This window comes from Coffea arabica, chromosome 6c, assembly GCF_036785885.1.
Source record: "Coffea arabica cultivar ET-39 chromosome 6c, Coffea Arabica ET-39 HiFi, whole genome shotgun sequence".
Taxonomy (NCBI): Eukaryota; Viridiplantae; Streptophyta; class Magnoliopsida; order Gentianales; family Rubiaceae; genus Coffea; species Coffea arabica.
In genome coordinates, this window is record NC_092320.1 from 31450483 (window position 1) to 31477137 (window position 26655).

General features: G+C 35.8%; 1 pseudogene; it reads right to left on the reverse strand.

Moving 5' to 3' along the window:
* Positions 1-1747: 1747 nt before the first annotated feature.
* Positions 1748-26655, reverse strand: part of LOC113691825 (GTP-binding protein BRASSINAZOLE INSENSITIVE PALE GREEN 2, chloroplastic-like) — a 30545-nt pseudogene continuing 5637 nt past the window's right edge.

Below are 26655 nucleotides of genomic sequence, written 5' to 3' on the forward strand. Positions count from 1 at the left end.
ACTTTATCTTGTTGTGATGGCTAGTATTGTATTAAGATTGAACGGAAATTGTACCGAATCCTGGCGAGAGTTGGGCAGGCATCCCGCGGATACCCTTTGGTTCGCCTTAGGGAGAAGTGGGAGCGTCACAATATCTAATTCCTTCCTCCATCTCTTCACTTTTCTGATGAGGAGAGTCAAGGTGCTTAACATTGAAATTTACTAACAAGTATTGTAGAACATTTTAAACTGTTGTAATTCGGCATTTGAGGAAGGGTTATTATTACTTTACTCCCTTAAACTATATCAATATTTCAATATTATCCCCTAACATTATCTTTTAGTCACTTTACTCTTGTAGATAATTCAACTTAGGATGTTAACAAATTTTGGACAAAAATACCCTTTTATTTTATAGCATTACTACATTACTATTATCATTTTGTCCCTTTAAATTATAATGATACAATCGTTTTACTCTCTAAAATTATTTTCTAGGCCTTTTATCCCATTGTTAATCTAACAAGTATGTTCAAAAAATTTTTTAATGTATTTACACTTTTTATATATACTTAAAAATAAAAAAATTTTGGAATAGTTATTTTTCCTTTTTTTCACTCTAAGAGTTTCAAAAACATAAAAATAAAAGGATTTTTTTCAAATTTCTTTTTTCACACTTATTAATATTAGAAAAAGATAAGGAGATAAGAGAGAGATACAGAAAATTAGATTTTCAAAAAAAAAATAAAATAAAGAAGAATCTAATATTATCGCATTATTTTAATAAAGTCAGGATTAGAATTAGAATTGGGTGGTAAATAGAAAATTAATTTTAAAATAATAAAAATATGAACTTTTTTCTTATTTGTATTAAAAAAAGAATTGAGCCCTCTCTCTCTCTCTCTCTCTCTCTCTCTCAATATTAATAAGATTGCTAAGAAGAAAAAATATTAATGTTTTGACTTTTTTTTCTTGATATTAAAAGAAGAAGAGCCACTCTAATTTTCTTATTGTTTTTATTATACAAAGAGAATGGTACTTTTTTAAAAAATTTTTAACTTATTAAGTTGGTTTAATAGTGAGATAAATTACCTAAAAAATAACTCTAGGAAATTAATTGACAATAATGCTATAATTTATGGAGATGAAGTGATAATAATTTTAAGAGTTAAACATGTCTTATCACTTGAATTAATAAACTCCATTAAATTTGATCGTTAGTCTTTAGGGTAAAATGATTAAAAAATAATACTAAGAGAGAAATTGATAGTGACACCAAATGTTAATGGGACAAATTGATTGTAACCCATTTGAGGAAGCAGTCTTTGAAGTAAAAACAAAAATCTCTGCAAGTATGAGAAAATCAAACAAAGAGGTTGTCTAAATTTGTTCCAACATTGCATAATGTAAGACAGGAAAATATTGCTATTATAAGGAAGAAAAAAAAATGGTTGCAAAGAGCCAACGCACATCAGCTGCGCTTTTCCAAGCAGAGAAAGGTAGGACATTAAATGTTTGGAATGAATTCTTTCCATTTTTAACTTTCTTGAGAGCTATTATTTACGCATTTCTGTCATCAACTTTAGATTATATGCCATAGCTGTAGCATATCGTTTGTTCTTGGGAGAAAAAGAAAACTAAAGCACTCATAAGTGAGACAGATGTTCCTCAAAGAGCTAGAGAGTACTCTCAGAACCTCCATCTGCTTAAATTTTGGTGATGAATCTTTTATAGAACATAAATTGCACCATTGTCTAGACCTTGGGTATAACTAAAAGAGACCAGATGATTTTCACATGCGTATTGTTCAGATACATGGGCATCGTTTTACATTGTTCCACTGCCACCAGACTGGAATAATGGGTGTTTACAACTTAATTCTAATTCATCTAAGTGGCAATCTAGTAGAATATTACACAGCATGTACTCAAGTACCAACATGGATATCTATATATGTTTGTCTTCCCAGTAGGCCAATAACCCAAAAGGAGGAATTGTACCAAAACTTGATTCAGACTAAATTTATAATATCATGAGATCTGTAGTGTGCAATAAACTGATAAGAAGCCTTCACAGCAACAAGCGTGATAGAGGTGGCGTATAAGTCGGCGCATTGCCTGAAACCTGACTCCCCCATGCTTGATCTTGATCTCATCAGCATTTTCTGTCTTTGCTAAATGGAGAGAAACATTTGCAGATGTCCAGACATTGACATAGATTGTCTCTACAGAAGACTGGATAAGATCTAGTCTTACTAACGCACCAACATCTACAGTCTGACCTGCCCAGAATGTTAACGAATTCCATTAGAGCCAACAAAAAAGGTGTTTCTGCAAAAGAGAAAACAATCTTGAAAATAAATCGACATCTATGCTCTGGCATTTCCACATTGCAATACTGAAATATATTTGCATAACAAAAGCAAAATGCTGGCAAGGGAGGGGGTTAAAAACTATCAGCAGTTCAAGATTAAACAATATATCCGCATGGGCTCCAAAAGTTCGATGAATCAAACTGAAACAGTAGAGAAAAGAATTAATTCATGGCTGTAACAGAATAATGAACTTCTGTCTTGCAACTATAACTCCTTATATTAATCTCTTCCCCAACTTGGACTATTAAAGCAACTTTTCTAGTCATCACTCAGTTAGAGCCGGTAACAGAAGATGCTATATTGGGTGGAAGAACAAAAGTGAATTCTTTGGATCTCATGGACATATAAAATCTCAACATCACCCCATTCTCAAGACCAAATTCTCAGCAACTATCAAACCAAATCAGATTGGATCATGTCAAAGAGGAATAGCAGCAAGACTAAGGCTTTGTCTTACATTAGTCATCAGTTTCCCATTACATTTTCAATAAAAGGCATTAAATTTAGTTAGAGGCCCGAAAACCCCTATCTACGCCAATGTGCCAGAACTAATCAACTGCATCTAACTATTGGAACAAGGGTGAGGATTTCTATCCATAACTCACATAAAAGAACCACCTTGATGCATGTTTGTACTGAAATAGAAAGAAGTTTTTGATAAGCTTTGGCATGCAAATAAGAGTAATGGCCTGCCTTGATCCTATAGTTTCGAGGTTGAAGCTCCTTCCGTATCTCGACCAATTTCTGCTCCTCCCTGTTTAATCTCATGGACATGAGATATGGATGTAGCAGGCCTGGTGTATCATACATATTTATTTTGGCAGATAATATTCCTGCAATCCTCAACATCCCCAGTGTTGTCCCAGGAACAGCAGCTTCAGTAACCGTTGTGACTTTGACAACTCCTTTTCTAGCGAATGAATTGATCAATGTCAACTTCCTAGCATTCTGAGCTCCAATTACCCAGATATTCCCTCCTGGTCCAGCCAACTCCTTAAAACTGACAGCAAATTCCTCATTCCCAGGTCCTTATGAGCACTAACTAGACAAACCTTACTCAGCTTAGATGCTCCATTTGCCTTGGCACAGTGATGGACCCATCTATCTAACCTTGCTGGGGAAATTTGTGACAGAAGAAGATCAATCTTTGCAGCCACCAAAACAAGCTTTGGAAGCTTCTTATTAGACCTGAAACCATCTCTGCTTCCTTCCACAACATTGAACAAAGACTTTGCTGCTCACTTAGGACATGGACCATCAAAATCAACACAATCAACCACCATAACCACAACCGCAGCATCAGCAACACCTGTCAGCTTCATTAACTTAGTAGTTATCAACCGATCAAAATCAAAATCCAGTATCAAATTCTCAGCTACTTGATTCTTAACCTGCCCATAATTCCTTAAAGAATGACAGCACATACTGTCACCTCCTCTTTCTCCTTCTGAGCTTCCCTATCCATCCTTTTTCTCTCTGCTTTCAACAAGCTTATCTTCTTCCCCTTCTCCACTACCTCTACTGTTATGTTACCATAGCCAACACCAGCTGGACCAACCCCATCCAATTCCTTTTAACTCATCATCTTCTTTCCCAAATTTGTTTTCCAACTCTTCCAAATCCCAATCAACCCCATCTCCACCCTCAAACCTTCCTTCAAATCCATAATCACTCCCTACTAATCCCCCCCCCATCCCAATGCCATCGTCAAATTCCTCATCCTCATCATCATATCTTCAAACTCATCATCCATTAAACCCTCCAAATCCTCCTTATCCTCGTCCTCTATAATCTCACTGACTTCTACATTCTTTTTCTTATAAAAACCTGGAAGATTAGGGTCCTTATCTTGCATGAAAACTCAACCAGCGCATACAGGCCCATAATTCTCAGCCTGATCTCTTCCTTCACTCAAAATCAACCTCCTTCACCTTTCCTATGACCTTTTCCACTGTCTTTCTCTATTTTCTTGATTGTTGTCCATTGACTACACCTAATTTCACAACTACACCTGCTGGTTTCTTATTCAGACATGTAAAGAAATGATTTTTCCAAGTGGGTTTTGGCTAATAAGTACAAAATTACAGTAATTTGAGCAGAATGTAAAAGAAAGAAGCAGACAAGAAATCACATACCAGTGAAAAGTCGAGGCCCTGCAAAACCATTTGAACATCTAAAACTATTCCTTAGCAACACAGTAACCGTAAGCAGTAGCAACCAATTTGATTTAACATAGCTATAACAGGAAAGCTCAATATGTAAATATCAATACTCAAAAGAACCAAAGTAATGGCCCAAGAAAATAGGTAATCTATTTTGAGTTTTATTTTTCTTTTCTTGAATTTATGATAGCATAACATAAAAAAATTTTATCAATTTTAAGCAGCTTATGCACATGCCCATCAACATATAAAGAATTTGAATATCAACAAGCTTAAACAAACAATAAAGTCCGCAACAGAGGAGACGGATGGACAGTAAGGACAGAGGCAAAAGTTTGTCAGCGGATCAATCTCAATCCGATCTAGCAAGCAAAATTTTCAGCGCAGGGATGTATGAAGATACCAACATCTTTGATTACGATTAAAAGGAACAATCTCAAATAGACCAAGAACCAATTTCGGGTCATTTCTTGGTGAACATGATCTGCCATAATCTCTTCGATACCTTTGTTCTCTGGCTACACGTATGAGATGACTGTCTTTTAGCGGTAATTGCAAATCGAAAGGGAGCACCGGTTACTTAAGCGCTATCCCCGGCCACTACCCCAGAGACTTGCAGAGTTCTAAACTTGAAATTTGCACGAAAAATCCAGTAACGTGTCAAAAAAGAGAGCAGAGTCACCAACATAAGTACACACAAAAATTTTTAAAAAGAACACAACTAGAAAACGTTAAAATTTTGGTATTTAATTTGGTCTGTGAAAAGCCTGCTCGTCCATCATCGCCTGAATCGGCTCCGATCGCAGGCAGTCTTCATCGCAGTAGGAATGGCAAAAGGACAACGGAAGACAGTGTTGACGAGAGAGAAAGCCTCCTACAGCCCACCAACGACCGTTTGGACGATGGGAGGCGGGTGGCTATTCGCTTGTTCTCTCGCTCAATCCCGCCGCCTTCGCCACCACCGCTCAGATAAGATCAAGTAGTTTAGGGTACAGAAAAACCCTTTACTTAGTTTTTATAGGGAAGCAATTTTCATCTTTGGTCCTTTATGTTTCAAGCAAGTCACTAGAAAGCCCTTATATTTTTACATCTTAATGCATTTCAACCTCATCATTTTGGGGGATATGTTACACGGTTGTGCGAAAGTTCAAAGACCCAACTTGTTCATTAGTATGAGAAAATGATATGATCAATGATTCAACTATTGGGCAAACTGTGACAGAACTATAATATCATGAAACATCAAAACAAGTATCTATTTATTAAATATGTAACATGTGAGGCCCCAGTCCGTTCGTAAGTTGATATTAGGGTTATTCATTATTTTGTACGGTTAAATTAAGGTTTTAGGGTTAAGGAGAAACCCTAAGCTCGGCTAAGATTGAAAACCCTAACTTTGCTTATGAAAAAAACCCTAGTTTATGCGTTATTCTAGTGTGTGTTTTGTCACAAGTAAAAATAGGATTTGTTATAGTTTACAGAGGTTTAACAAGTTTGAAAATGGATGGCAAACTCTGGATTAGCAAACCTCTAGTGTTACAATATTAGAAAGCTTAAGTGGAGTTTTATTTATCGCCCACCTTTTTCCACATTTTTTTTATTAGAAAAATTCCCAGGATAATTTTTATGAGTAAATATGGGTTTTAGATGATTTTTCTAGTATCGGTTAGTTTTTGAGAAATTAAGGATATATAACAGACATGGGACCCGCTAGTGCGAAAAGTTCGGAAAAATTCGGCCAATTAGGTTAAGTTCCGGACACTGGACGAAATTTATCGGGTGTTAAGAGATAAGTAGAGGTTGTGATGTGATTGATGTGAGAGAGAAAAAGGATAGAGATGCTTTAAATGGAGTGACAAGTGTCACTATCTCATTGGTTGGACTTGTTGGACAACTATTCACCTTTTTGACTTTTTACCATTTAGTTAAAATATCTCAAAAACTTACCAAAAATTCACTCTTTCCTCCTCCCTCTTGGTCGGCCATCTTGAACAAAGAAGAAAGAAAACTCTTCCAATTTCTAGCTTCTATCTAGCTCAAATCTTCCAAAACAATCACATAAACTTGTTTCTACTCCATAAAATCTCTTCATTAGGTGTTATTTAGTAGTTTGGTGAAGTGTTTGGAGAAGCTAAGGTGTCAAGCAACTCTCTCTCTCTTGTTTTACTAGGTGATTAATGAATGAACCTTCTCCTTCATCTAATGAAGCTTAATTGATGCCTAGTGATAGTTAAAGTGATGAATTTTGTGGTTATTTCTTGCTTTTGGATGAATTGATGAAGTTTTCAATTTATTGGTGATTTTTCTGGTTTAATATGATCATGATGGTGTGGCTATCTATGATGATTGGAAATGATGTTTAATAACTCTAGTAGGTGTAAATGATTGATAATTGCAAGCAATTCTTGGTTTGGAAGAAAATTTGGAAGACTAGGGTTTCATATCCCTCATTTCTGTCCGGTTTTGTATCTCATGGTTAGAGGCCGAATTGGCCTTGGCTTAAAACATGAACGTTGTAGGTATTGATGTGTTTGAGGTGCCTGTAAAATTTCAGGTCAATCGGAGTAGTGTAGAATGAGAAAAGTCGAAATTACTATTGCTGTTCTGGATTCATCCGAATGTAAGAACTGCGTCTGAAATTGGTTGTTTTGGCTGGAATTTCTTTGGAATTGGATGTTGAGGTCTTCTGATGAAATGTAGCCCCTTAAGTTCTAAATATGCCTGTAAACTTTCATGTCAAACGGAGTAGTGTATTCTGAGTTATAGACAGAACACTCAGGCCTGTTTTAGACATTAGTTTGTGTACGTTTTAAATTTCAGCTTCTGACCGTGGGTTTTCCGTTTTGATCCCGTATGATCTGGGTGTCAACTCCTTCATAAGAAATGTAGATCTTGGTCTCAGTTTCGAAACGGTATAAAGTGCATCGAAATCCGAGTTCCGCAGCTTCCGTTATGACCAAAACAAGATTGATCGTCAGAACTGCCTTGTATCTGGACAGTTCTAACGGGTACTTTGGCACTCAATTTTCGTTCTGTTCTGAGTGGATTCAGGTCTTGGCCAAAACATCAAAGTTTTACCCTTATGTCTCAGCTTTCTAATGCCTTTGGAATTTCCTGATTTGGACTTGTGAGCTAGAAGTTATGGTCCAGTAAACAGACCCTGTCTGTCATTCAAAGTGCAAACTTCTGGTACCGTTTTCCATGATTTCGACTTGTGTTGATTCGGATCTAGTTTAAGGTGTCTTCATGAGAATTGTAGGCCTTCCTCATAGCTTCGAAACGGTGTCTCGTTCACCTTGATCCGATATTCCCAGCCTAACCTTTGATCAAAACGGTTTGAGATGGCCGATTTGGCCGTTTCCGTTTGCCGTTCCGCGCGCACGCATGTGCCAATTTTGCCGTATTGCTTGTTTTAAGTACGTTAGTGGCCGTTTGTGATATATTGTGACACAATCTTCTATTTCAGACAGTGGTGAGTTAGGCGGAGCCGGTGGGGCCCACTACTAGCCAACACACGAAGTGATTTCCACTTTTGTACTACTTTTGTATTTTGAGTAAGTATTCAGGCCGCTCTTACGTGTTAGTTGTTTAAGTGTTTCGATTTGTATGAAAAGGGTACCTAGGCGAGGGTGTACTTTATCGCACTCGACCTAAACCCTAATTTGCGCACACATTTGTACATTATATATGTATATGAATCATTTTGGAACTAAACCCCTTGAGCTTGTGGCTCGGGGTGACTTTTGAATAAATTTTGTGAAGTTTGTGAGTTTGGGGCCCGATCTCATGACCTAGATGGACTATTCGAGCCGGTTAGGGCTTGGTCGAAGTCAGTCCAACCTGGTTTAAGGTCACCAAGTTTGTGAATCCGGTTCACCGATTATGTGGACCAAGTTTGTGACCCGAGCTTGTGAACCAAGCTCAATTTCGTTCGCTCGAGCAAGTTTGTGAGGTGCCTGGCCAGAGAGGGTGATAAGGTGTACGGTGGGAGTACGAGTGAAGTTCTACGGACCATTAATTGTAGTCGACGGAGCGTCGGCAGGAGATCATACATGGCACATGAATTGGCTTTGGAGCCACCTGTATCCTTATTATGTGATGTTACTTTTCTGCTTTTGCTTTACTCTTACTGTGTAACGGTTGTTACGTGAAATTTATGCTTTCGCCCCTGTTTACTTATTAAGCATATAGCTTACCCCTTTCCTTTTGTTTTCCTTAGCAGGGGCCGACGCGGGGACATTTGGCTCGTACACTAGTATAGTTAGATTGGCTTGTAATAGTTGAACAGTTAGGATGTTCGTTTTTGTTTTGGTGGTTTGTATAAGGACCCTTCTTAGGGTCTATCTTCTGCTGGTTGTGGTTATAGTGTATTAGAGTGGTTTGACTCGAGAATTTTGAAGATGTAAATATAACTTTTGGGATTGTATATATTGTATATAGTGCTCTTTCGATTTATCTCGTTTTATTGCTTTAAGTTTTGAGTCCTGGCGCGAGCTAGGCAAGCGGCCCGCCGATACCCTTGGGTTCGCCCTTGGGAGAAGTGGGGTCGTCACATAACACATTTCAAAGCAGTATGTATTATATTGCAGGCACTTGTCGAAACTTGATATGCAATAAGTCCACTTAGATCCATATTTTGATTTCACAAAGGTTGCATTTGAATTGATAAAGTTGGATTTGGAGAAGAGTTTGAGAAGGTATTTGGATTGAGAAATTTGGACTGATTTAATTTTGAAATCCTCAACAAAAATCCCTGAGAATATATGGGAATTTTGTCAAGGTTAGGATTTCTAATCCACCCAAAAACCAAATGTACTTCAGTAGGTCACACAAGGAAATTAGAATTTTAGCTAATATTTCCTTGTTTGAATTGCATTTTTGGTTGGAAATAATTTTTGGGTTTCCATGAGAAAATTCGTTGTTACATTTTTCAATCACCTTTTCTCACATATATCACATCTTTAAAAATGTGCAACAGCGTATTTTTCTACAAAAATTCCCAAAAAATGCAATGTCGAACGAGTTTGCATCAATTGAAATTCATTTCTCAACTTTTAACTTGAATGGCTAGCAAATGGCCTTTGTCTCCTCTAAGTGATTTGCTTTTGCAAGTGAAGAAAAGAAAAGTTTAAGTTTCAACTCTTGGTCTCTCCATTCATTTTACTTTTTGTCCTTGCAAATTAGAGGATTTAGATACTCACATTTACTACATATCTTACATTTAGACACTTTCTAACCAAAAAAATTGACAATTGCTAGAGGGATCTCTCTCTTTGAGGGCCCTTTCTCTCTCTACAAAAAAGAGAGCTCTCTCTCCCTTAGATGGGAGTTCCAAATCCTTCCAACTTTCCACATTTTTCAAACTTTCAAAAATTCAAACCACTTAAAACACTAGTTTCCCACCAAAAATTCAAACAACAAAGCTTGTACTTCACCAATTCCCATCATGGATTCAACCAATCATCCTTTAGGAATTTAGATGCAAACCACATTCAAGACCAGTATTACTTTCTCAAGCTATTAAAGGAGTTAAGAGAGATCTCAACTCAGCTCCAACCACTCTGAGGGTAATTAACAGAGGATGTTCGGACAAAAATCAAATGCATTTGAACTCTATACAGAAGTCCATTCAATGAGTGATAGGAAGGACTTGATACTGGGTACATCAATTAATAACTAGCATTTAGCTATCTGACAAGTATTTCTAGCCTTAAAACCATCTACTATGCCTGTGTTTAAATTTTGTTTTTGGTCTTGTAAGGTTTAGTCATTTGCCTACCAGAATCTATATTTACCTAGGGAAAATAGTAGTCTTGTTTTCTTTTACTTACTATTTTATAAGGGTCATTTCATCGTCAGCTATTGGAGCACGAAATCCTACTAGTATCTCATTACAAAATCATGGCATATGAAGTAGAGAATATCATGAAAAAATTTGCATTTTCCAACCTTAAACAAAATGAGGCATGTTTGGAAGTAGACGATGTGAATATAGGGCTACATAAGTGGTAGAATAGCTTGATTGGGAGAGTTAGATGAGGGAAAGTAGCCAACTTTATGAGGGTCAAGAACTTTGCAATTGCAGTTTGGGGACACCCGAAAGGCCTTATTATGACTAAACTAGGGCCCAACCTATTCCAATTTTCTATTCCCTCAAAGAAGGACAGGAATAGGATTCTACAATTGAGTACCTTGGCTAATTAATAACCAAATACTAATACTCAGTGAATGGGTAGCTGACATAAAAGAAGATATGGAGGAGGTTTGAAACTTACCAATCCAATAGATCTCCAAGGAAGTAGAAAGAAAAATTGAGAAAGTGTTTAAGGAGGTCAGAGATGTGATCATTTCTCAAACTAGGGGGAAGGAAGGAAAATATCTAAAATTGCTAGTAATAGTAGATGTGACCCAATCTCTATTAAGAGAAATAGCTATTATAATGAATTGGGTGTTGAAGTGGGCAAGCTTCAAATATGAAAGATGCCCAGATTTTTGCTACAGTTGTGGACTCATAGGGCATAGTGAGAAAAACTGCAAGACTTGTGTGGTGATAAGTAAGGGGCAAAACAAAAATCAATATGGACCGTGGCTATGCGCACAAGTTGGGAAAGGATCACCACAAAAGGATAACAGTGCTAGCAAATATGACATCGAGAGATAGATTTAAGGATTCAAAATTGGAAAGCTAGTCAAGAAATACACTGAACAAACTTCACTAAGATCAATAACATTTGTTGAGTCAATGCAGGGGAAAGACATATCCAGTTTTGGATTAAAGTCAAACAATTCGAATTTAGGCAAGGTGCAATTCATTGACAGCATAATAGGGAAAGGATAGGAAAGTGCATACAAAAGAGATACACAGTAAAGCAGCAACATGATGGCAATAGGAACATTGCAGAGTAGGGGTGAACTCCAATTAGACACACATATGGAAGTTGAGCTAACAAAAAATTAAGCAAAATCAAGGATAATAGAACTTCCAAAGAATGTAGCGAAGGGAAAGATAATGGAATTAGACATAGCAAAGAAAACAAAACAAAAGGTCAAAGAATCTAAACAATATGAAAAATCCAATATATATGATGGAAGCAACACAACTACGGACATGGAAATGCAAATTGATTCTAAGAGCAGTGATCAGACACGAGGCACAGCAAAGAAAAAGGAAAGCAAGATTAGGGTTGCTAGGAAAACCATAGCTAAAGGCAATCAACCACTAAAAGAGAATCAAATTAATGAAGATGGACATTGCCAAGATACCAAGAGAAAGCTTTAGATTATAAATGTAGTCATGCCAAACATGGACCAGGCTAAACAACCAACCAAGAGGAATAAAGCTACAGAGATAGGAAAGGTTATCAACCAAGAAGAAAAGGGAAGAGACTAGCCTAACTTGGCTTTTGAACCAATCATAAGAGTCTTGGCGTGGAACTGTCAAAGTGTGGGGAGTCCATTGACAATTCCCCATCTGAAGGAGGAAACCAAACTCTTCTCCCCAAGCATTGTTTTTCTATTTGAAATGAAAAAAAAATGTAATGGAAAAAGTCAAAAATAAGTTGCATTTTGAGAATAGCTTTGTAGTGGAAGCCATGAAGAAGTAAGAAGGGATAGCTTTAATGTGGAGAAGCGACATCAAAATCACTAATGTTCAAGTGTTAGCGTTCACCATTGAAGCTAAAATTGAGGATGATGAAGCCAAGGATAACTGGCAGTTTATAAGCATTTATGCTAGTTGTGATGATAAAGTCAAAAAAAGACAATAGGAACTAATCAATAGGAGGAAATCCTTATGGGGAAAAAAGTGAATCATTATGGGGGATTTCAATGATATAATCTCCAATGATGAGAAATAGGGAAGGAAAGAACTTCTAAGATTTTAGACAATTTATTGACTATAATCAATTACTAGATATTGGATTTGAAGGTAAGCCATGGACCTAGTGTAAAATTGGGAAAGCAATTGTGAAGCGAGACAAAGATTAGGTAGAGAATTATGCACAATAGAATGGACTCAATACTTTAGTGTTGCAAAATGAACACATATTGGGACACATGCTTCTGACCATTGCATGCTATTATTGGATATTTATCCTACTGGCAATAAAAGTAAGAAAGATTTCATTTTGATAAAAAGGTGGCTACAACATGAAGATATGAAAGAGGTGGTTAAAACATGAAGATATGAAAGAGGTGGTTAAAACAGCTTGGCAAGAACACTGTGAAGGAACTAGATGCTTCAGGGTGACAAGGAAAATCAAAAGCTATAGGTTATCATTACTCAAGTGGAGCAGCAACAAGAAACGAAATTCAAAAGAAAGGATAACTCAATTGAAGAAGCAACTTGATAGCATTAGAGAATCTGACAAAGATAACAAAAAATAGTTAATGCTGGATACCAAAATGCAACTGAAGGAGGCCTATAAGGATGAAGAAGCCTATTGGAGTCAAAAGGCAAGGCTAAGGTGGCTGTAGGAGGAAGACAAGAACATTCAATATTATCATGCTAGGGAGGAATAGAATACAAAGTTTGAGGAAAGCTGATGGTGAATGGACAAAGGATGTGATGAGTTAGGAAAAGAGATTGCCTTCTTTTATGAGTAGCTATTCACTTCTACATCCACAGGGGATTTTGATGAAACAATAGATAGGATTCCTATTTCAATAATTGAGCACATGAATAAGAAGCTTGCTAAACAAGTTGATGAAGAGGAAATTAAGAATTTTTTTCTCTATGGATCCTAACAAAGCACTAGGTAGTGATGGTATGTCTCCCTTATTTTTCAAAAAATTCTAGGACATAGTTAAAATTGATCTGGTAAATGCAATCTAAGGTTGCTTATAAGGATGTGTTGTTAAAAACCATTAATCATACTATCCTCTGATTAATTTTCAAATGTGGATTGTCCTTCAGTCTTTGCCAAGTAGTTTACAAAGCAGTACTAAATCTTGATCAATAGATTCAAACCTCTCCTTAGCAAATGTATTAGCAAGAACCAGTCAGGTTTCATGCCTGGTAGGCAAATTAAGACGATGTTAACATTTCTCATAAATTCTTGCATTTTCTAAAAAATAGAAGGCATTGTAGGGAAGGTTATACAGCTCTGAAATTACACATGTCTAAACCCTATGATAGGGTTGAATGGCAATACTTACTAGCAATTATGGAAAGGATGGGATTTTGCTGTACACAGGTTTAAGTGAATCATGACATATATCAATACAGTAATAGATTCCTTCAACATAAATGGAGATCTCAAGGAGTACATCAAGCCTTCAAGAGGGATCAGGCAAGGTGATCCTCTCTCACCCTACTTGTTCCTATTATGCTTAGAGGGCTTCTCAAACATACTTCAAAAAGCAGCACTTTAAAAAAAGATGACAAGATTGAAGATTAGCAAAAATGGTTTAGCAGTGATGGACTTGTTCTTTGTAGATGATTCACTAGTATTTTGCAAAGCCAACACCCAAGAAGCTGAGCATTTGATCAAGATTCTGAAGATCTATGAAGAAGTATTTGGTTAGCTCATCAACATGAAAAAGTCCTCAGTGTTTTCCAGCAAGAATATGGAACAACACTAGAAAAATGAAGTATGTCATTTATTGGGGGCAATCCAGCAAGTAAGTCAAGGGAAATATAGCGGATTACCAATGGTTTTTACAAGGACAAAAGAGCAAATATTTAGTTTCTGTGACGCCCCGAAAAAAAAATGAGTTTGAGAACCCGGAAATTTTGTAATTTTCTAGGGTTTATTTTTTTAATCGCCCGTTTTTCTACATTTTCTTGATTAGAAAAATTCCCCAGATAAAGTTTATGAGCAAAAATAGTTTTAAAATGATTTTCCTAGTATTGGAGAGTTTTTAGAAAATTAAGAATATATAACGGACGTGGGACCCACAAGTGCGAAAAGTTCGGAAAAATTCGGCCAATTAGGTTAAATTCCGGATACTGTGTAAAATTTATCGGGTGTTAAGGGATAAGTAGAGGATGTGAATTGATTGATGTGAGAGGAAAAAGAAAAGATAAGATTGCATTTATGGAGGTGACAAGTGTCACCATTGTATTGGAAATAGCTTATGACTTACTATTCATTTTCTTGACTTTTTGACCAATTGCTTAAATATATTAAAAATCACACAAAATTCATTCTTGTCTTCAACCTCTTGGCTGATTCTCTCTCTAGCAAAGAAGGAAGAAAAAACCTCTTCAAAGTTTGGCAATTATCTAGCTCAAATCCTCCAAAACACTTGCTTGATCTAGTTTCTACTCCATAAACCCTCTTCTTTTAGTGATAGTGAGTTGTTTGGTGAAGTTGTTTGGAAGCTTAAGGTGACAAGTAGCTCTCCCTCTTGTTTTGCTAAGGTAAGTGGTGGATGAACACCTCTCCTTCCTCTAATGATGTTCAATTCATGATTAGTGGTGTTATAAGATGCAATTTCATGGATTATTTCTTGAGTTTGGTTGAATTGGTGAAGTTTTATTATTTTGGGGATTTTTCTGTTTTCATAGGGATATGATTGGGTGGTCATGTATGATGATTGGAAATTATGTTTAATGACTCTAGGAGGTGGAAAAAGTGATTAAGTGCAATCAATTTCTGTTTTGGAAGAAATTTCAGAAAATTAGGTTTTGTAGTTCTTCATTCTGCCCGAATTTATTGCACCATGTTAGAGGCCGAATTGGACTTTCCTCAAAACATGAAAGTTGTAGGTATTGATGAGTTTGAAGTGCCTGTAAAATTTCAGGTCATTTGGATTAGTGTAGAGTGAGATATGCCGATTTTACTGTTGCTGTTCTGGGTTGATCAGAATGCGAAAACTGCACTTGTAATTGGCCATTTTGACTGGAATTGCTTTGGATTTAGGTGTTGGTGTCTTCTAATGAAATGTAGCTGGATGTCTTAGCTACCATATGCCTTTGGAATTTCGGCATTTGGACCTGTATAGACTGAGTTATAGTAATTACAGCATTATGTGATTTGTAAACCTGTTTTTGGTGTTTCCGGTTGAGTATTTGGCACATTTGACCTAGTTGTGCTAGGATTTGGACTGAGTGGCCTTCTACATTGTTGTAGACCTATCTCTTATCTTCGAAACGGTGGGTCTTGCACCTTCTTCCGACAATCATAACGCCTTTGGTACCATTACCGCAAAATGACGTCAAAACTGTTTTTCTGGTTTTGAGCTTAAGTTTCATTTCCGGATTTTTTCCCCCTAGCTTGACTTGCACTAGTATTACTTGGAGCTTGCTGAATGGCTATGGATGAACTTGTTGTTGTGTGTGTACCTTTGGGACTGGCTGAGGAAATAATGAAGCCATGATGGCTGGAAAAGTTAGCAAATGTAGGGGAAGTGCTGTCCGAACTTTTAAAGGATTTGTTTGCATTGAGTTTGTGATCTAAGACTTGGGTTTGAGCAAGGCAATGATACATGATGGATGATTTCTGAGCCATTGAAGTGAGTAACCTCAAACTATTTCTGAAGTTACTTTTGTACCGTTTTCTTGCATTATTTACTTTTAAACTATTTCCAAAGTTACTTTTGAATTGTTTTCTTGCATATCATGCGTGCTTGCATATGAGTGTTCCTTGTTTGCTGTAATTCTTGACTTATTGGCTTGTTATTATTGATTGATAATGTGTTAAGTGCTTTCGATGATTGTTAAAACGAGTTTTCTAGGCGAGTGTGTACTTTATCGCACTTGACCTAAATAAATATGAAATTTTCAATGATTAATGATTAAATGCTAGTTGCGCATGATGTAAGCCTTTGGGCTGAATTGGCCACTGCCCTTTGTTACCGATCGACTCGAGCCAGAAGCGGACTCGGTCGGGCGATATGGTGACCCTGGGTGAATTTGGTATACTCGAGTATTACCTTGTAGTCCGGCTACGTCCGGATGGGTGGAGTCCGGCCAACGTCGGATGGGTGGAGTCCGGTCAACGTCCGGAAAAGGGGATGAACGAATAAAAAGATGAACGAGGGTTTATTTATAAAAATGAAATTTTCAAATAATTGGAGGAATAAGGGGAAATGTCAGGGGAACGAACAAATGAATAGCTCCATGTGAGCGGTATCCTTTTAATGAATATGTTACTATCGCTTTCCATTGTAATTGTTTCTTGAATTATTGATTATTGATGGTTAATGTGTTGGCTTTGTTATGAAATTTCATGTTCGGAACCTTATTGAGATTTTAGCTCATTGAGCTTTGTGGAATTACCATGTGGTGTCATTTTCTGCTTTTGTTTTACTCTCACTGTGCAAATGTTGACCTGTAACAAAATTACATTTTTACCCCCGGTTACTTATTGAACTTCTAAAACATTACAATGATTTCACTGGCTCACGAGAGCAAAAATACGTACATCTGATTTCTGAACCATGACATCAATGAAATGAATTTTTGTGAAAACTATTTGATTACTGATTTTACTGGTTACTCACTGGGCTTTTAGCTCACCCCAAAAATATTTTATTTCCCCCCCCACAGGGCTCAAGGCGAAGGAAGGGCTTGTTGTGCTTATTCACGTGACTGGATGGCTTATATCGTGTACAGTTTAAGTTTGGATCTATTTTATGTACGAGTTGGTTTTGTATAAATATTTGAAATTGATATGGATGTAAGTATACATTCCACGATTGGAATCAGTTTCCGCTGCATTTGTGACATGTAATTATTGGAGACTTGGATGTATGTTTGTGGACCATGTGATGTATATTTGAGATTTATATTGTAATTCATTTGAGGATTGTAGTGATCGACTGAGTCCCGGCGAGAGTTGGGCAGGCGGCCCGCCGAACCCTCTGGTTCGCCTTAGGGGGAGGTGGGGCCGTCACAGTTTCAGCAAGTGTAACATAGATAAGAAGTTGTGAAGCTAGAAAAATAAATTGTTGAGCCAAGAAGGAAAAGAGGTGATGCTCAAAGCTGTAGTCATGGCCATGCCCACATATGCTATGTCTTGTTTGAAATTACTTAACAAACTGTGCAAAGATATAAGCTCTAAGATGGATAACTATGGTGGAGTGAAGTAAATGGTAAGACAAAGATACACTAGGTAGGGTGGCAGAATATGCCAAAGAATAGGAACTGTAGTGGGACAAGATTGTGACACCCCCACTTCTTCCATGGGCGAACCAAAGGGTATCCGCGGGACGCCTGCCCAACTCTCGCCAGGACTCGAGAGAAAACCAATTCAAACCTAGTCTAATACTAACAATGAAAGTCGGAATATAGGTACGAAGTCATTTCCATACATAAATATCCAGTCTTACATCACAAATTCAAATTTACAATTACTTCCCCAAAATATACAACATCCAAAAGTGTCTAGTCAGTTATAATTAAAACACTAATACAAAAGTGTCTCAAGTCGGCATTTGCTTAACTCCTTCCAATCGGGTTCCTGTTAAGGAAAACAAACTAATGGGATGAGCCAATACTCAGTGAGGCCAAGAAACAGACATGCAAACACGTAATCCAAGTAGTCACAAATTACATGGTAGTAAAGCTATAAGTTTGAATAATCCACATTTCGAATAGGAAAATAAACAGAAATAATTCAAGGATACAGTAACTCTCAGGAGCTAAATTCCACGTAGTCAAGTCAAAGTCTTGATCACATCTCATGTTGACACTCCGTCAACCACATAAGTATCAAATCCATAGATACACCACTTTTTTTCGAATCTCGTCACCGTTACACCGCATTGCCGGGCCCGTTCATCAAAGTTTTGATAATACTCGAGTATATCATGGCAATACTGCGCAGGTAATGCCGAGCAAGATCTCTCCAATAGATCATACTCTACGAATATCTCATGGTTTACTAAACTTATTGACCAAGCCCATGCTGGCTCGATTTGCAAAGTTAACCAACGAGTTTGGACGTCCCCCGAATACGAATACGAATACGAATACAAATACGAATATAAGTCGATGAGCAACGCTCAAATCGATGATTCCAAATAGGAATCACATATATGAATCACAAATACGAATCACATCCACATTACTAAGTACAAGTCAAATATGAATTCACATGGCAAAATACGAATATAATTTCGTTCGAAAAAGAACGAATGCGGTAAAATACACACTCGTCTCAAAATTTCAAATTCGCATAACGGATAAGAAACAGTTAACCACTTAGCAACAAATTCATGCACTTGACACTCACCAATCGAACCGAGGGAGTAAGTGCGTAAACAAGCCTTTAGGTGTTCCCCTCGAGATCCTTTTGAAGATCTCCTTTGAGCACCTGACCAAATAGTAATTGACTATCATACACCATTATTTATAAACCCCCTTGTTACAGGAAAGATTGTACTTTTGTACAATCTAGAAAATACCATGGAATGGGGCTTTGCTTGCCCAAAATTCAAGATTCAAAAGTAGTGTTTATCAACACAAGGAAAAAATTGGTTTACTTCATGAAGAAAAGTCCAAAATGGTCAATTAGTATTCCAGGATAGGGAAGAGTCTCAAAAACTCAATTCCCGTCAAGTTTGAAAATTTCAGATTTGAGGTTCGATCTTTGAAAAATCGTATCTCACTCTCCGTATGTCCAAAATTGAAAAACTTGATACCGTTTGATACTACTTTCCGAGTACTAAAAGTTACTAGAAGACATTTCTTCAAGATTCGAAATGGAAAACATTCAAAATTTGGCTCAAAATTGCTGTTTTGGAAAGTCAAGACAGATTTGGGTTGGTTTTTTTTTTGGCCAACTTTGAAAATTTGGCAAAATTTCCACAATGCGAACTAGCCTTTGAAATTTGAAATCAATTTGAGTTACAAGCAAAGTTTTCAACACAAAAGGTGGAACAAGAATTGGAGTTTTGAGCACCAAAATATGGTAGCTCAAAGTTGCTGAAAAATTGAGACGGTTAGGCAAGTTTCCAGGTTTAATTTACAAACTTTGGGACTTTGTTTGAGCATCGAAATGAACTCGAAATGGCACCAAATTTGGCAGTATTACACTACCATATAAGAACTATTTCTCTATAAAATTTCATAGAAAAATACGTACGGAAAGTCTGTTAACAAAATCACTAAAGTCCCACAAATTTCCAAGGCAAATCTGTCTTTGTATGCAAATTTTCCTTTTCTAAATATTCGGCCAATGAAAACATCTCAAATATGGTTCATTTATGTATACAATGTCTAAGAAACTTGTGTTTGGTAGGTGATTAACACCAAGAATTTCGAAACTACAAGTCCCAATCAAGATTTAGATATTTACTAGCCAAAAAGAGGGTTTCAAATCATTGAATCAGTTTCGAATTTTGGCCACAACTCATTCAATTCAACTTGGAATCGAGCATGGTCAGTGGCGTTGAAAACTAAATTCATAAAGCTATAATTTCTTGGAAGAAATAGTTTTCAAAATCTGTCCACAGCTAGCTCATATTTGAGCATCAATTCGCTGTTCAAAACAGAGCTCCTAGTGTAGACGCGAAACAAGACAATCATGTTCAAACAATTGGTATGGACTACTCAGGTGGAATCAGAATGTCCATTTGATACCATTGAAAAGCTGGGAATGTCTAGTTTCCAGTTCAACAAATGGCACTCGGTTTTGACATCGGAGCAAAAAGTTATAGCCAAAACAATAACACTGCCAGAGCAGTTGCGGGAAATATTTCCAGTTTTGCTGGTTTCCGAAAACACATCATTTGGCCAACCAAATCACGTTATTTTTTGATTAAACTTTCTACACAACTCACACAACATATATACAACATAACCAAGTCATTAGAACCACGAAAAATCACTTTAAAGGTCACGGACAACATAGGGGCAGAAATGGAAAATTTTCACCTTCACTCCCCTTTGAACTTTCATCCCTAATATCACTCATTTTCACTAATTTAAGCACTAATCCAACATTATTAACATCAAAACACACAAAATCATTCCATCAAACCAAAGTGGGAGTTCATAGAGCCCACACATCAAATTTCTATCAATTTAAAGCTACCCATGAGAATCCAAGAGCTCATGAGTGTAATCTAACTTCCATAAATCAACAATTAAGGGGTTGATCATCACTTACTTTCTTAAATGGTCAAGGCAGAAATTTCAGTCACTTTGAGCTGAAGAAAAACCATGAGAGGCAGCTCCTTTCCTAGCTAATGTTGTTCACCAAGTGTTTAGCAAGTTGTACGTAAAATTTGAGGTGATTTGGACAAGGAATGAGCAAGAAAATGAAGAGCTTTCTTTCCTTTCTTTTCTTTCTTGTTTTGGCCGGCTCTTGAGGTGAGAAAATGAGAGTTTCAGCCGTGCACTTGAGGTGAGAAAAGAAGGGTTTTGATCTGGTGTGATGCTTCCATGAGAAGCTTAAGAATGTGTGGCCAAAATTGCTCCAAAAGTCAACTAAAGATAGTGTGCGTACGCGTGCGTTTCGTGCTCGATTCCTCTCGAGTTTGTTTCACTTGTGCTCTAAACTTCTAATGCACTTGTAGTTGTACTATTATTATTCACTCTTAATGGTCTAAAAATAATGGTTTTAAGTCCCTCAATTAATCGCGCGCGTAAAAACGCGTACTTTTGATTTGTGCGCGATAAAGTGGAATTTTCAAGAATTTCTTATAACGATAGTATCACTAACTAATAATTGAATACTTAAACATAAAAATAGCTATTTCAAGACTAATGTACAAGTCTCCAATTTTTCAAGGTTATTGTATCCTCGAATCGATTATTATTTCCAATCGCGTATTCACTATTCTCACTTTACAAGGTTTCAAAAATTAAATTTTGAAACAAGTCATTTTAAAAATATAAGTAAGTTATAGTTCCATGCAATTGAGTGTAAAGAGGTTGAAATAAAATATTCGAGGCAAACGGGCAATTAAATATTGAAATAAGCTAGTAATAAGGGGTTAAAATAGGAAATTTTGGGAGTCCTTACATAAGTCGAGTTTTAATTCCTCAAATCTCCAATTAATTTTTCTTAATTTACTATTGATCATTTTTACTTCTCCAAAATTAATACACTCTCGATTCAAATATAGTCTCGAAAAATGTGTATTTGTTGTTTTGAACTAAACGAGTTTTCGAAAAGTAAATTTTCTAACAAAACGTTTTAAAAACATAAGAGAGGCGTTTTTCCATATAAATGGATTTTAAGTAGTCAAATTAAATAATTCGGAGAAAAAGAGTGAATAACTATTTAAATAAACCAGTAATATTTGATAAAAATAAGAAAATTGTCGGATCCTCACAAGGATTCAAGGATCTGCAAATGTTCAATAAGGCACTATTGACTAAGCATATTTGGAAGCTAATATCTTAGTCAAATTTACTAGTCAGTAGGGTGTTGAAGGAAAAATATTATCATAGCTAGTCAATTTTCTAATATAGAATTCCAAAGAATGCCTCTTGATTTAGCAGAGCATTGCGTGAATGAGAGCAAAAATCGAAAAGGAGATGAGAAGAAGAATTTGAAGCAGAAAAAGGACTAGGATTTGGGATGACAATTGGATTCTAGATAATCCCGGTGGAAAGCTAGTTAATACAAGACTAGTGGGATGTCAGATTGAGAAAGTATCTGATTTAATCGTTAACCATAGATGGAATAGGCCACTTTTATTTCAGCTTTTCTAGAGGTAAGATGCAGAAAATATCCTGAGAATTCCTGTAGTATGATAGGAAGATAAGATCGTTACTACTGGGCTCATTCATAGCATGGGGTATACACAGTTCAATTAGGTTACCAAGTAATGCTAAGAGAGGAAACAAGGGAAAGAACTGATAAACTTTGAAAGAGACTATAGCTACAATTATCACAGAAACAATGTCTGGAAAGTGCTATGGAAACAGAAGGTGAAGCAAAAGCTAAAGATTTTTATTTGGAAATGTCTAAACAATACTTTGCCAACAAAGGAGCTCATCTAAAAGAGAACAATGCAAGGGGACCCTATCTGCGTAGGTTATGGAGAGCATGAAGAAACTATGGAATACGTATTATTCCAGTGCAAAAAGGTAAAGGAAGTTTGGAAGATGGCTCCAATCCAGTGGGATGGAATTAATCAACTTATAGGATACTTTGCTAATTGGTGGACAACAATCACTAAGGCATAGGAAACCAAAGCGATTGAAGATCACATGTATCAGACAATTAATGTACTCTAGCAATTATGGAAATCTAGGAATGATAGGGAGTTCAACCATAAGGAAAAGGAACCCCTATAGAATCATTGGAAAAGCACAACTGGAATGGATGGAATGCGATGATGTTACCAAAGGAAAGGATCAAAGGAGGAGAAACAACAATGCAAGAGAGTATTAATTAAAGTTGCCAGCAGGAGCAAAGGAGAGTTTACATCAAAATTCATGCATAGCAAAAAGTATCTCTCAATATGTGGGAATAGACATCATGGCTAGAAATTGCATAGGTCAAATGCAAGCTACTTGGGCTACCAGAGAAAGGAAGTCTAGAGATTCTATGCAGGACCTTGTTGAGGCTGTGAAACTGGCATTAATCAAAGCAACTAAACCAGGTTGGAGAATCATACAAATACAAATAGAGAACAAATACTTGCTCACACAAATTCAAAATTTTGCCACAAGGGTTGTCGAGAAGCAACAATTATTGAAGATATCATATCCCCCAATTTACTGTTTTTACAATGCTCCATTTGTTTTGTACACATAGATAAATTAGACAGCATTATGCTTCTTAACAATTATGCTTTAAGCATTTGGTTGGATGAAGAATGGGTTAATCCTATTCTTAGGTGCTAATGGTACTTGTATAGCTAATTAGATCTTTGTCCATAACTCTATGGACTTTTGTTCAAATACTATAACTTTTGCCACATCAATATAACTATTGTTTCAACAAAAAAGGAAAACATTTAGACACTTTCTCAAATTAATAACAATGTTTTCAAAAAACTATCACCTTTCTTAACAAATATCTATTAGAAAGCATAATAAAATATTTATTTAATTCCAATCATGAATCATTATATGCTCAAACTTTAAACTATTTGAAGTTTCAATTCTTGAAGTTTTCCTTTTTGTATTTATTTTAAAATTATGGAAAACATTTTCTACTCTCATTAGAACAATTTTCAATACTTTAAAGGGATAATTTCAGAAACCTCCCCTGAGGTTTGGAAAATTACACATACCTCCTTTGTCATTTAAAATGATAATACTACCTTTAAATATTTTAATGAAATTCCCTTGTTATATATGCTTATACTTAGAATGACTTTAAAATTATTTTTTTCATTCCTTTTCCTTCTTATTCCTTTTTATTTTAATTTTTTGCCAATAAAATTGTAAAATTGCCGTTATTATCTTTAGTTTCTATTGTAACCAAATGTTGAATTAATGATTTTTTTGATGAGTTAACTTTATACATAATCCAATGTTTTTTTTTGCTAATTTTTGTTTTCTATTTTTTGGTATTAAAATTAACAATAAATCAAAAACAATTGCTCAAAATCACTACTAAATTATTCCCACTACTCAAAAATTCATAAATTCTAAATCAATTGTTTCCACATTTTATTTCTTTCTTATAAATCTAAATCCATAATAAAATACCATCAAAAGTATCATATTATAATGATAAAATTATTATTATAGTTGCTTGTCAAATAGTAGGTATGGACATAAAAAATTCGGCACCTTTTCTTTGTAATTACATTAGATAATCTTATAATTCTATAGGGAAGTAAATTAAAACTCATTATACAAGTGCATTTTTGGGTATTCATTTAAAAATTTGACCAAATCACTATTATTTTTAAGTTATGTTACTACAACTATCAAATCGAGAGGGGTCTGTGTAATTTTCCAAACCTTAGGAGAGCTCAGTGAAATTGTAGGTTTCTAAATTTATCCCTATTTTAAAACCATGAACAAAATCTTATCATAATCTAATTACAAGTCCAAGTCAAAATTAGAATTTTTTAGTCCAACTAAAATTTCCTAGTTCACTTAGGTTTGGAAATTTTCCTTTAAACCATTTTAGAATTTCAAATACTAACTTTAGATCACTTTCCTAATTTAACCCCGTTAAATTAGAAAGTTTCTAAAAGTACGAAGACTTACCAAATTTAATCTCATCAAATTTGGAAGTTTCTAAAGTTGGTTACACTTTCTTAATTTTAGTCGCCCTAAAATTTAGTAAGTTTCCAAAACTTAATTGAGCAACTTCTTGTTCCACTTGGATTTCTAAAATTTCAAGAAAAATACAATAATTCTAATCATATTACAAATATAGGAACTTTCCATGTTTGTTTAGAAAACTAAACACAAAAGGAAACCAATGACTAAACATTTTGTCATAGGAATTTAACTAGTTGCCTAACTTTCCTTTTTCTAGAAAATTTCCAACATATAGCTTAACTCTAATTATATTAGAATTATAGGAAATTTTCATGTTATTTTAGAAATCCAAAGATGAAAGGAAATCAATGACCAAATCCTATTTGCCCTTGGAAACTAATTTGTTTCTAAATTTCCTTTTCTCTAGAAAATTTCCAGCACCAATCAACCAATCGAACTTCATTATCACAACCATCTCATGGCTAGAAATTGAAGTGAAGAAAAAACAAACATTGCAGCAAAATAGCCGTTGTGAAATTGCATTAAAAAAATCACTGCAAGTCAGCATTTTTCATGTAAATTCCAGCAGCAAATTGTTGCTGTCTTTTGCACATTTCTTAATTGGCTCATCAGCAATTAAACAAAATAGTAAAGTTCTTCATCAAAGTCACTCTCTAATAGTCATACTTATGAAGGCACAATTGTAGTTGCTATCAAAACCGCAACAAACACGACTATAATTGCAGTGATTAAATCACTGCATGCATGCAACAAGGTAGCCACAACTGTGACAGCCCCACTTTCCTCTAAGACGAACCAAAGGGTTTGGCGGACCGCCTACCCAGTTCTCGCCAGGACTCACTCACTCACTTCAAGTATAATAGGTTATAACCTCAAGGGGAAAAGAAATACCAGTTTCCAAACTTGAAACATACATATACTTTCATTTCTGTTTCAAACATTCGTACAATCCTACATATATCAAAAGATGTGAGTTTCAGATACATTCAGTCCTAATTGAGCACTAGTGCGAGTACAATCGTAAAATTCAAAAATTACTAGACTACGCTAGCCTGTACCAGTCTCACGCCTCGCTCGTACCCCCTATAAGGAAAACAAATGGCATGGAATGAGCTAAAAACCCAGTGAGATTCCAAATAGCAAGTTGACCATTATTGAAAAGTACAAATATCACGTAGTAAAATAGCAAGCATAACAAGTTCATGAAAGTGAGCAATAACATATCAAATAGCAAATGTCAAAATGAGCGAGTGAAAACTCTTTTTGTTTTCCAAAAGAACAATAACACTTCGAATAATAATCAATGTATAAGGATACAGATGGCTCTCATGAGCCAAATTCCCATTTCTTCACCAGAGTTTGATCAAGTATTAGTTGACACTCTGTCAACTTTCAAGTAAAGTAACTAGTCCAGTAGTACACCACTTAACTCCAATCTCCGTCCACCAACCAAACCCCTTACCGGGCTTGAACTCCATAATAAACACTGGTGGTAATACTCAAGTATACTGATTAGTCGAGGAGATAACACTCTACTCGACAACACTAGATACCCATGGTTTGTTATCTAATCGACCAAGCCCTTGCCGCCTCGACTCGATTAACTAGCCAGTGGGGTTTGGGTTTCCAAGAATTCGATGAGATAACATCTCCAATCGACTGAATCGAGATAAAAGTACGGAGACGGGAATGAGAGGTACCTCTCATTCGGATCGAGTGTGGTACATACTGCCGCTGTGAGGGCCTCAAAATTTATTATTTAATAATAATATTATTATTACTATTTCATTTATTTATTTATTGTTTTATTTATTTTATATATATATTTTTTTTGAAAAGTTAAATAATAAATGTGAAAATAACTATATTATGTATTTATATAAAATTACATGATCTTTATGTGCATAGTTCACATTTTCATAATTAAATGATTTTCATTCGAACAATATTCCAATGTTTGACCGACTAGTGCTAAGTTTAGTTTTTGAGCCGTGTCGGGGAATTTAACTTTGGTGAAAGATTAGACTATGAGTAGCTTTTAAAGAATT